The sequence below is a fragment of the Molothrus ater genome, chromosome 10 (genome assembly GCF_012460135.2).
Source record: "Molothrus ater isolate BHLD 08-10-18 breed brown headed cowbird chromosome 10, BPBGC_Mater_1.1, whole genome shotgun sequence".
NCBI classification, from domain to species: Eukaryota; Metazoa; Chordata; class Aves; order Passeriformes; family Icteridae; genus Molothrus; species Molothrus ater.
The window spans coordinates 493,490-508,519 of record NC_050487.2 but is presented as its reverse complement, the minus strand read 5'-3'; positions in this window follow the sequence as shown (position 1 = coordinate 508,519).

Below are 15,030 nucleotides of genomic sequence, written 5' to 3'. Positions count from 1 at the left end.
GGACACACGTGAGCTGCACAGAGCTTCAGGAGGATCCATGGATAAAAATTTTCCTGCCTTACTTCAGGTAAAGAGAAGAGCACCAAAAGGCACCAGCAGTGCTTTCCCAGGAGAGAGGATCCAGGCAGTTGCTGCTGGAACTCTGCACTCTGGGTTTCCCCAGGTGACTTACTGCCCAGCAGGAAGCATTCTGCATTGTTAATGTGTGTTTCCATACAGCCCTTGGCATATTCCTTGCTTTGTAAGAAACTGCTTGGAGCAACATTTACATCCATTAAGACAACAGAGGCATTAATCTTCAACTCTTGTTCTTATCTACATCCCTTGAAAGAGAGTGGGAAATTCAATTTGTGTTACATATTTCTGTCTAAACCTGAAAAATCTGTAGATTACATTCCACTCAAGTATCACCAGGTATTATGGGAATAAATCACACAGGACTCCATTTTCTTCATGGTGGAAAAAGGCCATTCTTTATTCACAGAACTCCTTTTATACAGTGTTACAGACCTCCTGTGGGGCTCCAATTGGTCAGGAGCTTTCTTGGAAATTACTTTATTGGTTAGTAACAAGTTGTTATCCTGTATTGATTGGTCACTCAAACTCTCAGAAAAGTTGTTTGTAAAAGATAGTTTTCCATTTTCTTCCTAATGGTGCAAAAACAATTTATACAGCTGCAAGTTGGTTTTTTACGAAGGAATAGATTGTTATGTTAATGAAATGCTCACACCAGGCTTGCTTTCACATGGGAACTTGCAAAGGGTCAGCTTTGACAAGGCCAACCACTGATTCCAGGAGAGCAGGCCTGATTTTATGAAGCCTTTCTCTACAATTTCTCTACCTGACTGCAACAACCAGGAATGCTGCTTCCATATCAAGGTACAGTTTTAGGTTGCCACAGTGCAAAGCCTGATGCTGGAGAAGCCACTCTCTAACCAGTCAGAAGCAGTATATGTAGCAATACTGTCAGTGTTTGTCCTAAGTTTCCCAGAGATTTTTCCAAGTAATTTCCTGTCAATAAGCCTGACATAAAAAAAAAACCCTGCCAAGCAATTAACCCAGGTCTTGGATGGCCAAGTTTAAGCATGTAGCCAGTACAGGAAATGGATCCTTTCTGCACTTGAACCAGCTGTCAGAAGTGGGGAGCATTCCAGGATGTGCAGTCCCAGACATTTGATTCAAACACCAACTTCACTGCTGTTAATCTGCTGTGTCTGGCTCTTGCAAGCAGGCTGCACTTGGCTTCCTCAGATAAATATTTCAACTCCCAGACATATTGGAAATCCAGCCATTTTCTATGGCATAGCAGCACTAGCAAAATTGGCAATTACACTAATGTCCTGTTCATCATACAAACATAGCCCCTGAGATCTGCAGTTGAAAAGAACATTTTGTTTCCCATGTGAAGATGGTAAGCATATCATTAGACAATTTACTGCTATTGAAAGATACTCTATGTATTAATCTTCTGCTAAAAACACTGAAATACACACTGACAAAATTAGGAGAAATCCTGCCATCTCTTGAAATAGGTGTTTCATCCACATTATTTGGACAATAGTTCAGATCACAGTTGGAGAGTACACTCTAAGTTGTGAATTTAAGCATAGATTTCTCTTGTTATTTTATTCAGCAAAATGTTTTGTTATTGGAACATTAACAGAGGAAGAGAAAGAAGAAAGAAAGAAAAAATCATTTAAATAAAATGAGGACAGAGCATGTAATATGGGAATGCCTAATTGCAACACATGTTGTCATCTTCTTTCTGACATATTTTGAGGTTTCTTCCTTAATAGTTCTTTAATTAGAATGGGATGACCTCATTAAAAGTGTAAACTGGGAGATGTGACTTTTTCTAGATATGTGAGCAATATAAGTAAAACCTGCACACACTTTCTTTTTTTTTTTTAATAAAATTTATAAGCTCTCCTATCCCATACATGGAATTTCAAAGAAGAAACCAAGCACACAGTAAAACACAATGTGGTACTTACTAAAGAGTATTGGCCAAGGATCTCTTTGGTGTCTTCATGAGCACTCAGCATCCAGTGAGATCATACAAATCTCTGCAGAAATACAGAAGCCAGAATCCAAAATATTTGCCTTCTATAAAACTTGAAAGCAAAACTCTCTCTTGTTTTTCACCATAGGAAATGGCTTCTCAAGATGAAATCCTCACTCAAAAAGCAAGAAGCTGATGCAGATGAAGGCAGGTTTCAGTCAGTCAGTTCAAGCTTAACCCTTGGGTTAGGCTGCTCAGAAGCCACCAGCTTGTGAAGATCATGAAACAGCCAGATGCTCTATCCCAGAAAATGTTCTATCCTTTACCATCTGTATTGTATTGCTGTCTAACGTGGGGAAAGAGGAAGGATAATGTTAGAGGAGGAATAATAAGTTATTCAAAATTATATAAGACAGTCACACATGGAAATAGCAAATATCTCCTCTTCCTACAGGGAAAAAATTGGTTGGTTCTTTTCCCTCTTTTAAAATGCTAACCTTTAACTAACAGGTAACATAGCTGTATCTTTCACAGATTTCTCTTTTGAGCATATCAATTACTACACATAACCATCCCTAGCGTAAAAAAAAGATAATTTAACTTGCAATAAAATCTTACAAGTACAAATGAATAAGTTATTCTTTCTCATTCCACTGAGAGAACTGAGAGGTCTTGCAGGCCAGTGATGAGACACTTGAACTTTGATTTGAAATTCCTCTTTATTTTTGGCTCATCTGGTTAAAGTTACTTGCCCTCTTTCACTCTGATTCCCTTTTTTTTAATTTATGCAGATGTAGATTCATCTGCACAACTACCAGAAAATCTTTTTGAATTCCTACACAGTCTTTATGAGAAAACCATTACATCTACTGTCCAGACTTTTCATGTAAGTGTTAATAGCATCAGGTGATGGTTGTATAAACAGCTTCTGGGCCCACCTATCCATTCTCTCCAGGTTTGAGTGAATGCTAAAGTGAGTTTATAATCTGCACAGTGAGATTCAAGCCTTTCTACATTGCCCTCAGTTTGATACAGAGCCAAACAAACACTAAAATCCCAGCAAAAAGTGCTGTAACTAAAAAACTTACAAAGGTTAAGAGTCCTCCTCTCACTTTCATCATTTAAGCCTAGAAGGTGCACAATTTTTCATAGTGGAAGAAACCACATGTGTGTTACTGGATTAGGTTCATCTTCCAGCACTTTGAAAATGCCTTAAAAACTTTATGTCTATGAAAAATGTAGACTGGTAAATATAAATCTTTAGGCAATGCAGACTCCAGTAAGGAGAGCAGGGCTCCCATCACTGCAGCCTCGTGTGAATGTGATGGTGCAGAGAATAGAACAGAATTCACAAATCAAATTGAATTGCTTCTCATGTTTACAGCCCTGGGCACCAAGATAGAACTGAAAGCAATTGTGCTCCTCTTAGCAAGTTGTTTGACTTTGGAGCACTTGAGAAAGCCTCAAATTCTAATGCACAAGGATAAGGAACAAGCATTAGCTTTAGAAAGTCATGTTGCATGCCAAAAGCAGCTTGCACTGACCTAAACCTTTAAGAGGGCAACATATATGTGAAAATAAATCAACATCAATCCAACTTACAGTGAAGTTATGGTAAACCCTCTTGTTACCAGCCAGATAAGCAAGAATCCTTTCAAGAACAAGGGCAGCCATACTTCCTTGAGCACAATTTTCTTGTGAGCATTGCAAATGCAAAACATCAAAGGTGGACAAAGAACAAGCTTGGAGGGAAAAAGATGCAAATAAATTCTATCCATCAGTCTGGAGGTACTAGATTATCTTGAATAGAAACAGTTGTGTTCTACACAGCAATTCCTTAAAATCAACATGGAATAGGCTCATACCTGGATATGGCTCAAAGTAAGAATTTAAAATACCAGAAGCTAAATGAGACTGAGAAAGTTGCTTGCAGTCAATGCAGTTTTCTTCCGTTAAAATCACAGTAGATTCAGATTCCTATGGAAATGAGCTAATTGGCACAGCATGGAGAACTGCAACTTCCAACACCACTGAGTAAAACACTCCACAATTTTGGTTTGCCTTTTTTCTTACTTCCAAATGCACCTCTCACAAAGCCAGCTTTGGTCACCACACTATGCAGTAATAGCCAAGGGAACAGGAACTCCCACTGCTGGAGAAACATGACCAGAATGGGGAAAGGGGATTTGAAAGTAAGACGTGGAGAAAGCAGAAGCAATTTCAAGTGTAACAGCAAGAGAGTGCTGTTCTAGCATAGCCTCAGATTCAGCTACAGCTGAATCACCTGTAGCACCAAGCCTGGGCAGAGCTCATGTTACTACCCACAGAATGTGAATCTTCCCCAGCCAAAGGAGATGTGCATCCTGGTTTTAATGTGCTGGGATGTGGGCTTTTTTGGGTTTGGATTGAAGGTATTTGAGATGGTATTTCATGTTCAGACTCAAGTGTTTATTATTTCTTATCAGTAAAACAGTCTCACTACTGTGAGTTCTGCAGCTTTTCATTAGAAGGCACAAAATGTCCAACAATCTCTTGGTACAAGGTCTCTAAGGCTAACCTATCCAATTAAGAACTGACACCTGGATTATTTTCCCTTTGAACCCAAGAACTGATCCCACAGAGCCCCCAGTGCAGACTCTTCTGCCCAATTCCAAAATGCCACCCAAACCCATGGAGAAGAAGGAAGAAGAAGCATGAAGAAGAAACCCAGGACAACACCCTGTGCCTCCATCTTGCTGCCATCCACAACACACTAAAAACCCCAAACCCTCAATTTCTCACCCAGTGATGCACCTGCACTGCTCTCTATAATCTATTGCACACTTTTGTGGGTTCCAGTCTATCTTGAAGTCTGGGAAACTTTCTCCATGGATGAGGGTCAGAGTCAGTGCTGCCCTGGGGGTCAGGGCAGCCCAGAGCAGACAGAGAAATATTCCCTGTGCTCTGGGTTTCCACATGGGAGGGGAGGGAAAAGGGATGGGAAAAGGGATGGGAAAAGGGATGGGAAAAGGGATGAGAAAAGGGATGGGAAAAGGGATGCTGCCTACCCATCCGTAGCACTAAGAATGAACACAAAGACACAATGCATTTCTCATTCAATTGCTTGACTCTGGTAGGTAAAATTACTTCCACAGCAGTAGCCCACATAACCAAATTCTGCTATTTCAGCCTGATCTAGCAGCCTAAGATTCAGAAATCTGTTGGTGGAATACTTCCTTGAGGGTGGCTGAGGCCTTAGCATGGAGCTCTACCCATAATCCGTGGCATTCAAAGTATTAGAACATAATGCAGCATATATTCTTCCCATCCATTACTGGATAGAAAAAGTGTACAGATGCATAGTTAGGAGCCTCCAGCAAGTAGGGATGTGGATCTCAGGATGAAGAGGTGGATCACAGGTTTTCGAAGAAGTAAAAATCTTTCACACCACCAGCCTATATTTATCTTTCTAACTTAATACAAAGCTCACTCATCTGTGCTTTTTCCCTCTTGGAAAAGTTCAAATTTGAAAAAAAAAAGAAAAAGTCTTTGTAATTGCCTAATACTTCTATAGAAAGATTTATGTCCTTCATTAGCAGGAAGATATTAGGGCACACTAGGAACTGGTTATTTTTGAGAAAAATGAAGACAAAACTACACGTTTAGGACCTCAATTAGTGTTTTGCAGGAATTTTATAAGGCAGTGCATCTCCAATATTTGATATCAAAATCAGGGAATCCCACCTATTATCTGCCATACTAGAAATATAGTCCATTAGAAGCACTACAGCAATGGTTTTATCCTGCTTGAGATGAAATAACTTTGCAAGTAAAGTTCTAGAGAGCTGACAAATTTAATAACTCTAAGAGCACCTGTACTTTTGAGTTACTATTATTCCTAGTCTAATCCCACTGAAATAAGGCACTGGCACAACAGCCAATCATGACAAAAGTTCTCACACAGCAAACATTGTTCAGAGACATCCTCAAATGCCTTTTCCCTGAGTTAAAACACTGTGCTCCCCCAGTCAAACAGGATTAATAAAATAAAGGGCACATAACACACTGGTAACACAGCCCAATGCTCAGAGCTCCCTGTGGAGGCAAGCCCAGCTGGAGGGGGTAACTCTAAACACTCTCCCAAAATATAAAGATCACCACACCTGCCAGGAGAGCACTTGTCTTTACTGAGTGCCAGGTGAATGCACAACCCCAGGCATTGTGCACGGCTGTGAACATGCCCATGACTAACAGCAGAAACAGACCCCACCAAAGGGCAGAAAACCTTCAGGCCAGCTTTTGACCACTGATGCCACCATTCAGTGACAGTGAACAGTGCCTGGGGTCTAAAAGTTATGCTGGAGAGAAGATATGTGCTGGTGCACTTGAACTAAATTGATGAAAGCAGAGCACTTCAAACCTTATGTCCAGTTCAGAAGCTGGAGATTCAGTCTGAAGTGGGCATGGAACAGTCTCCTTTTCACAATAGTTGCAGCTGGCCCCAAGTCAAGCAAGCTGTACAGGATTTCTGTTAAAGAGATGATAATTGAATTCATTTGACATTTGGAGGAAACTCTTGTCAGAGTCAGGCACCAGGCAAACTTTCCCCTCTTCCCCAGCCAAGGTTTTCATTGCTTCTGTTCTCAAGTTTAGACTCTCACCCATCTGTATCCGCTCCAGTGAGTGTCCCATTAAACAATCCTGGAGGTTAAAAGGACATTTTACTAAAGATCTGAGTTCTCAGATCTCAAGATAAGGCCTGACTGCACAGTGCTGCTCGTGATGGTTGAAAGAAGGGTCTAAAAGCCCAGCTCTGTGCTACAGTAAGGACAGCCAAGGAACAGGAGACCTGGAATCCTGACTGTATATAGGGCTTACCTAATCTAATATTCCATGAATGGTCAGGACCAGGCACTTCATAGGATCTGCTCCACAAACAGAACTCTAAACATGGGTTGCATCTGTCAAATAATGTGATGTTAGAAAATGATACTCTAGGCAGGGAAGTCTGTACTTCATTAATTACCAATAGTAATTACTTAGCAAGAATGGAATTCTTTCCCCTCTAACATATGGCTTTAGATAAGAGAATTACTAGACTTCATTATCTGGAGAATAGAATTGGAGGGTTTGCTTTAATGTAAGCCATGTGCTGGGATGCCAAGTCATAACATGGATACTGTGTTTGGGAAATTCTTGTCACAGTTACCCTACATTTACCCTCTAGTGACAATAAACTATTTAACTTCTCATTTATGTTGGCTTTGTTTCCCATTTTGTAAGCACACTTAAAACTTTCTAACATTTACATACATCTCTTACTTGAAACAAACTCCTGATGCTTCCAAAAAAACCCCAGTACTTAAAAGAAAATTAAAAAACACTTCCATTTACCACAGAATACTTAGGTTCAATTGCAGCATCTGTTTTTTAAACAGAGTTCCTGAATTCTGACTGAGTTTGCCAGCTGGGCTAAATCAAGCCCCAGGAGTTAGCTACCCCCTCGTTTTCAGAGCACATCTCAAGTGACCCTGCATGTCAAAAATTAACAGTGTGTGTAAGTTAAAAGGAAAAATTATCAAGTAACAAATGCCACATGGTGTAAGCATTCCATTTCCAGACTTACAACCAAATAGTGTTCCCAGGCCATCACAGCAAGGAAGCTGCAAGGCACCAAGAGCCCCACAAGGAGCTCAAATTGCCAAGGGAATGCCAGGGACCACATGCTCCAGCAGCAGCCTTGCAGAGCCTTCAGGAGTGCTCTGTCTGCCACCCTGGAGCAGGGGTACTGCTGGAAGTTCCCTTAAGGAGCACTGACAGCCCCGAGTTTCCTGGTTTCCTCCCCACTCTGCTGTTCAGTCCCCTGCAAGGAGCTCCTTTCACCACAGGGATGCAGTGACACCCCTCATCTCAGACGGGGTCAGTGACTTCTTTATTTCAAACTCTGAGGGGAAAATCAGAGTCCTTTTAATGCTTAAGCAAACAGTGGCAAGGCTGGAGGTCATGAATGTGTCCATTTCCCCAGGTAAAATGGATGACAGCTCAGGATTCCTCAATTCATTTTTAGGACAGGGACAATTGATTTAACATAGTGGCAAGCACCATAGGCAAAATAATTCCTAAAAAATCCAATTATGGAAGCCTTGATTAGGACATTTATGTAACTCTGTCTTGTAAACTAAGCCTCTCCCTCCCTTAACCACTGGGTCTAGGCTTTAACCTGTTGCCTTTCTATTCAGATCAGAGATTACTTTGAGCCGGGTGTGCTGTCCTGGAGCAGGATGTCTGTCACTGCCAAACAAAGCTCCTCTCCTGGGTGTCCCTGCAAACCACAGCACCCAGTCTGGTGCTTTCCAAATGAGCCCTGACACAGTCAGAGGACTGGTGTCTCCAGAGCTCCCATGTCTCAAGCTCTCCAGGCAGAGCTGCTGAGCTCACTCTGGGCAGGGACTTGTTCAGAGTCAGCTGTGGGTCTCTGGCACTCCTCTGCTCAGGCAGCTGGGCTGGATGGTCACTGCAGGTCTCTTCCAGCTAAAATTATCTCTTCTATATCCACCAGCCTTCTCTGAGCCTCTACTCAAACCCTGCAGCTTATTCAGCTTCTCTGGCTGAGCTTGAAAACCGAGGAAAAGAAAGAGTAATTCTGTTGCACTTGTAGCTTTGACAAAAGAACATTTTGTTTTCAACCTAACTCAAAGTAAACTGACAGGTAAGTGAAAGTGTGACATTGTACAGATCCTGATGGCCACATCCATTCGGACCACCTGACAGTTCTGTGAGGTAATCAGTTGGATTTGCATAATACCTGCTCTGCAATAAATCCTTGGACCTTTACCAGCTCATTGACTTTCTTCTGTCCCTCCAATGCTGCAGCATTGTGGAATTCACTCCTTGAGATGTATTGAGGGGGAGAGGAGAGGAGAGGAGAGGAGAGGAGAGGAGAGGAGAGGAGAGGAGAGGAGAGGAGAGGAGAGGAGAGGAGAGGAGAGGAGAGGAGAGGAGAGGAGAGGAGAGGAGAGGAGAGGAGAGGAGAGGAGAGGAGAGGAGAGGAGAGGAGAGGAGAGGAGAGGAGAGGAGAGGAGAGGAGAGGAGAGGAGAGCTTGTCTCTACTCAGGGGAGTCTGAAGTGGCATGTTTGGCTTACCTACCTATACTTTACCACTCAAAGCCAACCTGGCATTCCATAGGGAAAGCACTCTTGCCTCAGTTTTTTTCATCACCTTGTTCCATGGATATGCTTTAAGGACTTCTTTTGGAGGCCTTGCTCACCTTAAGTGGCCAAAGGATTCACCCTAAAACACACACTGTATCGTGCCCAGATCCACTCCAGAAAAGTGCTGAGTGCTGAGGAGCAGCACCTTCAGAGCAGAAAAGAGGATGCTTTCACCACAGCTGAAAACAAGACTAAAGCCTTGCCCTTCAGCAAACATCCACAGACATCTTAGTGTTTCTAAATGAACAACGTTGAGTTGGCTGGCATATCTGGCACAGTTGCCAAAACCCACTCCTGTTATCTGTCTTTTGAAATGGTGAGCTCCAGATCTATTTTGGTATGAAGGACAGTTTACCTTCCTCAGTTCAGCAGGTAGGAAGCAACAATGTCAACTTTCCAAACAATGTTCAAAGTGGAAATTTAACAGTCAACATGCTTCTGCTTCCTCAGGCTGTATCTCTAGACTTTGAAGTGGTGATTACTTTTGCAAAACCTCATTTTATAGGCATGCCAACAGATCTCCACATAGATTGCAAATTAACTAGCACAGAAAGCTGCAACTGGGGTCCTCATTAGCACACAGTCATTTCCAGTGCTTCTCTCCAGCTTCCTAGATCATTACTTGAGCTCTGAACTAAATCCAGCATCATAATTAAACTACCTCTTTTAACTTGAGACCCTATAAAATTGCAGTCGAGTTTATTCTGCAATCTGTTTGTGCTTTGTGTTCTGACAGAAGCACAGGTTTGCTTTTTCTTAGACTTTGGTATTTGAATTTTACTTTTACAACCCAAACAAAGCAGTGAAAAGTGTTTGATTTCATTTTTTCCTGGGCAGAGCTTAGCTTTATGCTTTCTTTGATTTTCAATGTCAAATATGGCAAGACTACCCTTCAGGATTTGCAGACTCAACCTGACAGATATTTACTAGAGTAAAAAGAGGGAAGAGAAAGATAAAAGTGCAAATACCAAATTCAGCACCTTTCTCTATGTAGGGAACCTTGATCTAGATCTCCCATTTTCTAGTAAAGGAGCACTCAAAGTTTTGACTCTTTAATCAGTCTGGAACCAAACTTCAAATTATGTCATTGGGGAGAAAAAGAACAATCAAAAAAGAGTAAATATTTTATCAAACCCGCATTTTCAGCAGCTGAACTGGAACTTGCCATCCTCCCACAGTGCCACAAACGCCTCTAGCTGCTTTCAGGTTCTCATCAGCAAAACCCTAAACAAGGTTCAAATACCTGCCAAGGCAGGGCATTCCTGAGTCTGGGGCAGCAGTTCCAAAGGTCCCACCCAAGCTCATAGGTGCCTTTAGATTTCACATGAAATTCCTCACTCTTGACAACCCACAAGGGAGCAACATTTACCCTAAAAAACAAACAAACAAAAAACCCCCAACCACACAAAAAAACCAAAACCAAACCAAACCAAACCAAACCAAAAAAACCCAAACCAAAATAAACAAACCAAAAACCCCTAAACCAAAGATAAAGCTGGGCTTTGATTAATATTGAAATGATGCTTCCAGTAAGTCAGTGAAAATCTCTAACTTTTGAATCTTGCTAGGTGTAAACCAACATGCTGAGTAGTTAGAAGATAAAAAAGAGGAGGTTTTTAGAAAAAGCAATTTTGGCCACAGGCAGAAAAATGGTTTTGGACACTTCTGGCAGGGCAAACAAAGGCTTGGCTTCTGCACTGCCTCATTGTTGCTGCTTCCCATACTGTAGGTGGCAGATGGAAATTGAGCCAGGCATTAAAATGCTACCTAAGTCAGGATTTTATGCTTTCATGCAGTGTCTCAATTAATCAAAGTTTTGCAATAAAATTTGAGCAGCAACGCTCAAAGCCAAGTCAAGTCATAAAATACAAGCTGATTAATTTCCCTCTAATTTGTATGATAATTAAAATTCCAACTTTTAATTCTGTTAATTGTCCTCCCACAAGGAGGTTGATTGGGCTTTGCTAATACATGCTGTGAAAACGCATTTCCCACAGGTCTGTCTTTGTTTCTTTTAAAATGCAATGCTTTTACATAATTATCCCTTAACTTCCATAGATAACTGCAAGCTTATCTCTGGCCTGTTTTGACACAAGTCCCCATGTAACTTAAGCTATGTCCATAAATCACATGCTCAAAGTCATTGGGTGTTTCATCAAAATATGGTGCCAGTGTGTGCTTCTCTGTGACTTTTTAATGAGCAATTAAACTTGCAAAAGACAGAGGGAGGAAAAATCTAGAGTAAAAAAATATGCACACATTCCCTCCTGGAAGTCAAATATCTCTGAACTGGAATCAGACAAAATATGTGACACAGCAGACATCCTGCTTTCCTCTCAGCTTCTGCTTTCCATAATCCCAACAAACTGCACATGAGAGCAGTCAGAGGAGAGCTGGGCAGAGCTGGCACCTGCACACCTGGAAAAGAAAGTTTAACTTGTAAAGCTGCAGTCAACCTCCAGCTTGTGCATCTCTGGCTGACTATAAAATAAACTTGTCCTTTATCTGATAGACCTGAATGGAAAATCTTACCAGTCCCTTCCTTGGGGTACAACAGTTATTTGGGGTACAGAGACAATACCTGCCATGCTGTCTGCCATACATTTTGGCCATTGCAAAGAAGGAACAAAGAAAGTTTTCTGTGTGTACTTTGTCTCTGAACACATGCAAAAGTTTTGCATAAGCAAGGATGGAGATGAGGCTGGTAAATCCATCACCATTTGCACTCAGTCTTGCCTGGTTATCAGTATCCATGCAGACTATTTTTGTTCCTCAGAGTATGAAATGACCACTTGCCTTCTGCCCTTTCATGTGCCTTGAATATCCTTTCTTTACACTTTCCTAGCTTATACTTCTTTTTCTGTATAAATGGGTATCATATCATGAGGACACAACATAAAATAACCTCCTGTCTTAGGTTGCAAGATGTGGCTGGGGTGAGTATTCTATCATCATCTGCCAGAGCTGGGGCAGTTCTCTGCTGTCCATGGGGCAGTTTTTTCTTCATCTCTCCCCCAGCCACTCCTCCCTGCAGGAGATCTCTGCTGTCCATGGTCACTGAGTGTCCCTGCAGGGCTGATCCAATTCCATCATCCCATAGGGAGATGCTGCGCCCAGGGCAGGAGCCAAGCATTCCTACCTGGATCCAATGTGAGCCTGGCACAGCACAGCAGCCTTTGCCCAGTGCATTGCCAGAGGAGCAGCTTCTGCTGCCCTGCATGGCCAGAGGGAGCCCAGGCCCATCTGCAGCAGCCCTGGAGCTGCAGAGGAAAACTCCCCCCTTGTGCAGGATCCCTGCTCCAGCAGAGCCACAGCTGGCACTGCAGGAGGGCTGAGCCCCCATGGGATGGGGCTGGGCCACCCCCCTGACACACAGGGCATGGTCTGACTCTGGCAGTGGTGTTTTGTATCACTGCATTTTTATTTTTATTTTTCATAATAAAGCACTGTTATTCCTACTCCCATATCATTGCCTGAGAGTCTTTTAATTTCAAAATTATAATAATTCAGAGGGAGTGTGTTTGCCTTTTCCATTTCAGGGGAGGCTCCTGCCTTCCTTAGCAGAGACCTGTCTGTTCAAACCAACACACCTCCCAAAGCTGTCTGGGTTTCCACTGCAGGGATAGGTGATTACACTTCTTCATAGCAGGGGCACTGCCATGTTCCCACCATTTAACCACTTTCTAAAGCCCCCAAGTTACAACTTTTAAATTCCAACAGCACCAGCAGTGAAGCTGGGGCTCAAGTGATGGATGACAGACAAGGAAAGCAGAGTCTCAGCCCTCACTCCCCTCAGGAGCAGCAGGTGGCCCAGAGCTCTCCCCTATTCTTGAACCTCATCAGCATCACACCATCATCCTGTGTGAGAAAGCAAAACCTCTTTCAGGCCTGAACCCCTTATCTGGGACTTTTCCCATCTTCCGGAGCTATTCCTTTGACAATGCAAAAACGATTAAACCTTATTTTCCATGGAGAATAACACTCAAAATGTAAAAGGGGGCATGGAAGCTCTGGCATAGATCACCCTCTGACTCAAACCTATACAGGAATATGCTGTGTTACACTAATCATATGGCCAAAATCTTGGCAGATAGGACAAGAAAATCAATTGTAATTTCTTTGGCTGTTTTCTCATATATTCTCAACTTGTTAGCAGACATTTTTTTTAAGAGAGCGGTCAATGAATATTTAATGTTGGGACGCACTGCCAATTTTATCTGCCAGCTAATAAAGAAGCTGCTTGGTCATGGGTGTAAGAGAAGAGGTCTATTTTAGCCTCTGTGGCTGGCTGGCTGTAATAAGAGGGATGACAATTTTAAATTGGGAGATTAATGGATAATTTGGAATCACTGTCATTCTGACACAGCCAGTGACCTTTTCAAATTGACAGATAGCTCTATTTCACCCCAACCAGCTAGAACAAGAGATGGTTTTAAACAATTGGACCTAAATGCCAGGCTTAAAGGAGGCCAGGCATAGGAATGTGGCAGGGCAGCTTATAAGTAAAATAGGCCTCCCACAGATTAATGGAATAGTTAGGAGGGCCATCCATCCAGCAGTTCCAATTCTCAGGTTTTAGCTACTGCAGCATTAGCAAGGTAAAAGGCACTGATGTCAGAAAGAAGAATGCTCAGTATTATCTTTCCCAGCAAGGAAAACAGTCCAGCTGAAGCATTGGACCTTCTAGGGTCTGCCGAAAATTATATTGTGAAAAGATATGAAATAGGTGAAAGGAAACTTCTGCAGACATCTGTACCCATCCTGTGATATTGGGCAGCATTGCTTCAGCAGTAACACACAGAGCCATAAATCACTTGTGAGAAAAATAAAATAAAAAAGAAACAGAAAAACTCATTTCCTGCTAGAGCCAAGTTTTGCTCAAGAGTGCTGAATAATGGACCTTAAAAGTAATTTATTGCTAACCACAGAAAAACTACTTTATGCAAAGCTGTGAGAGCCATCTCTTTGTATGTTCTCTTCAGGAATCTTTCATATTTTGATTCCCAGTGTTCAAGTCTAGTTTCATGACTTTGTAAGTGAAGTCATGTTTATAAACAAGGAAGTGAGTTGTCCCTTGACAAACTTGGCATGTCATTATGCAGTTTAATACACAACATGAGAAGAAATTGATTTAAAGGTTACTCTCACGTTAATTTAGAATTCTGTTTTAAAAACTGTTCCTGTACAAAAGGCTTTGTTTTACTTGCAGGGGTTTGCTAGATGTGGATTACCATTTCTTTCCAGTGACAGATCAGTTGTCACACACTGTCATATACTCATTTTTTCAGGAAGATGAATGGGGTAGCACTTCAGGCTAGCAGCTCACCTTCCCAGTGATCACTGCTGGGAGATCCACATTCCCAAATGTCTGCACACTCTTACCCTTATTGTCACAAACTGTTTCTGAGCAGTTATTTTAAAACACTGACAACTACTGGGCCATTTTCTAAATGCAGAAAATGTCACCAAGCACTCCTCATGTGGCAAACTGAAAGCCTGTGTTGGAAAAAAGATGGGGATGTTGCAAAGAAATACACTGAGTTTCCAGGAGATGGAAAAGCCCGTGTGAGGCAGATGCATGGCACCTGCCACACTAATGAAAGGTCCCCATGAATTCCAAAGTCAGCAGTGGTCATCATCTGTTACAGCTAATTTCAGCTCATGTCCCCACATCAGGACTCAAGTCCCAAATGCAGCACAAGATACAGCTCAGGATGCCATGCAGATGGCTGTGCACCCCAATAATCCTTATTGGGTTCAGTAGCATGGCTAAGCTGAGATCTTGGAACTAGGAGCATATTTTAGATTCTCTGGGGATTAAGCAAGACAGAGTTCTT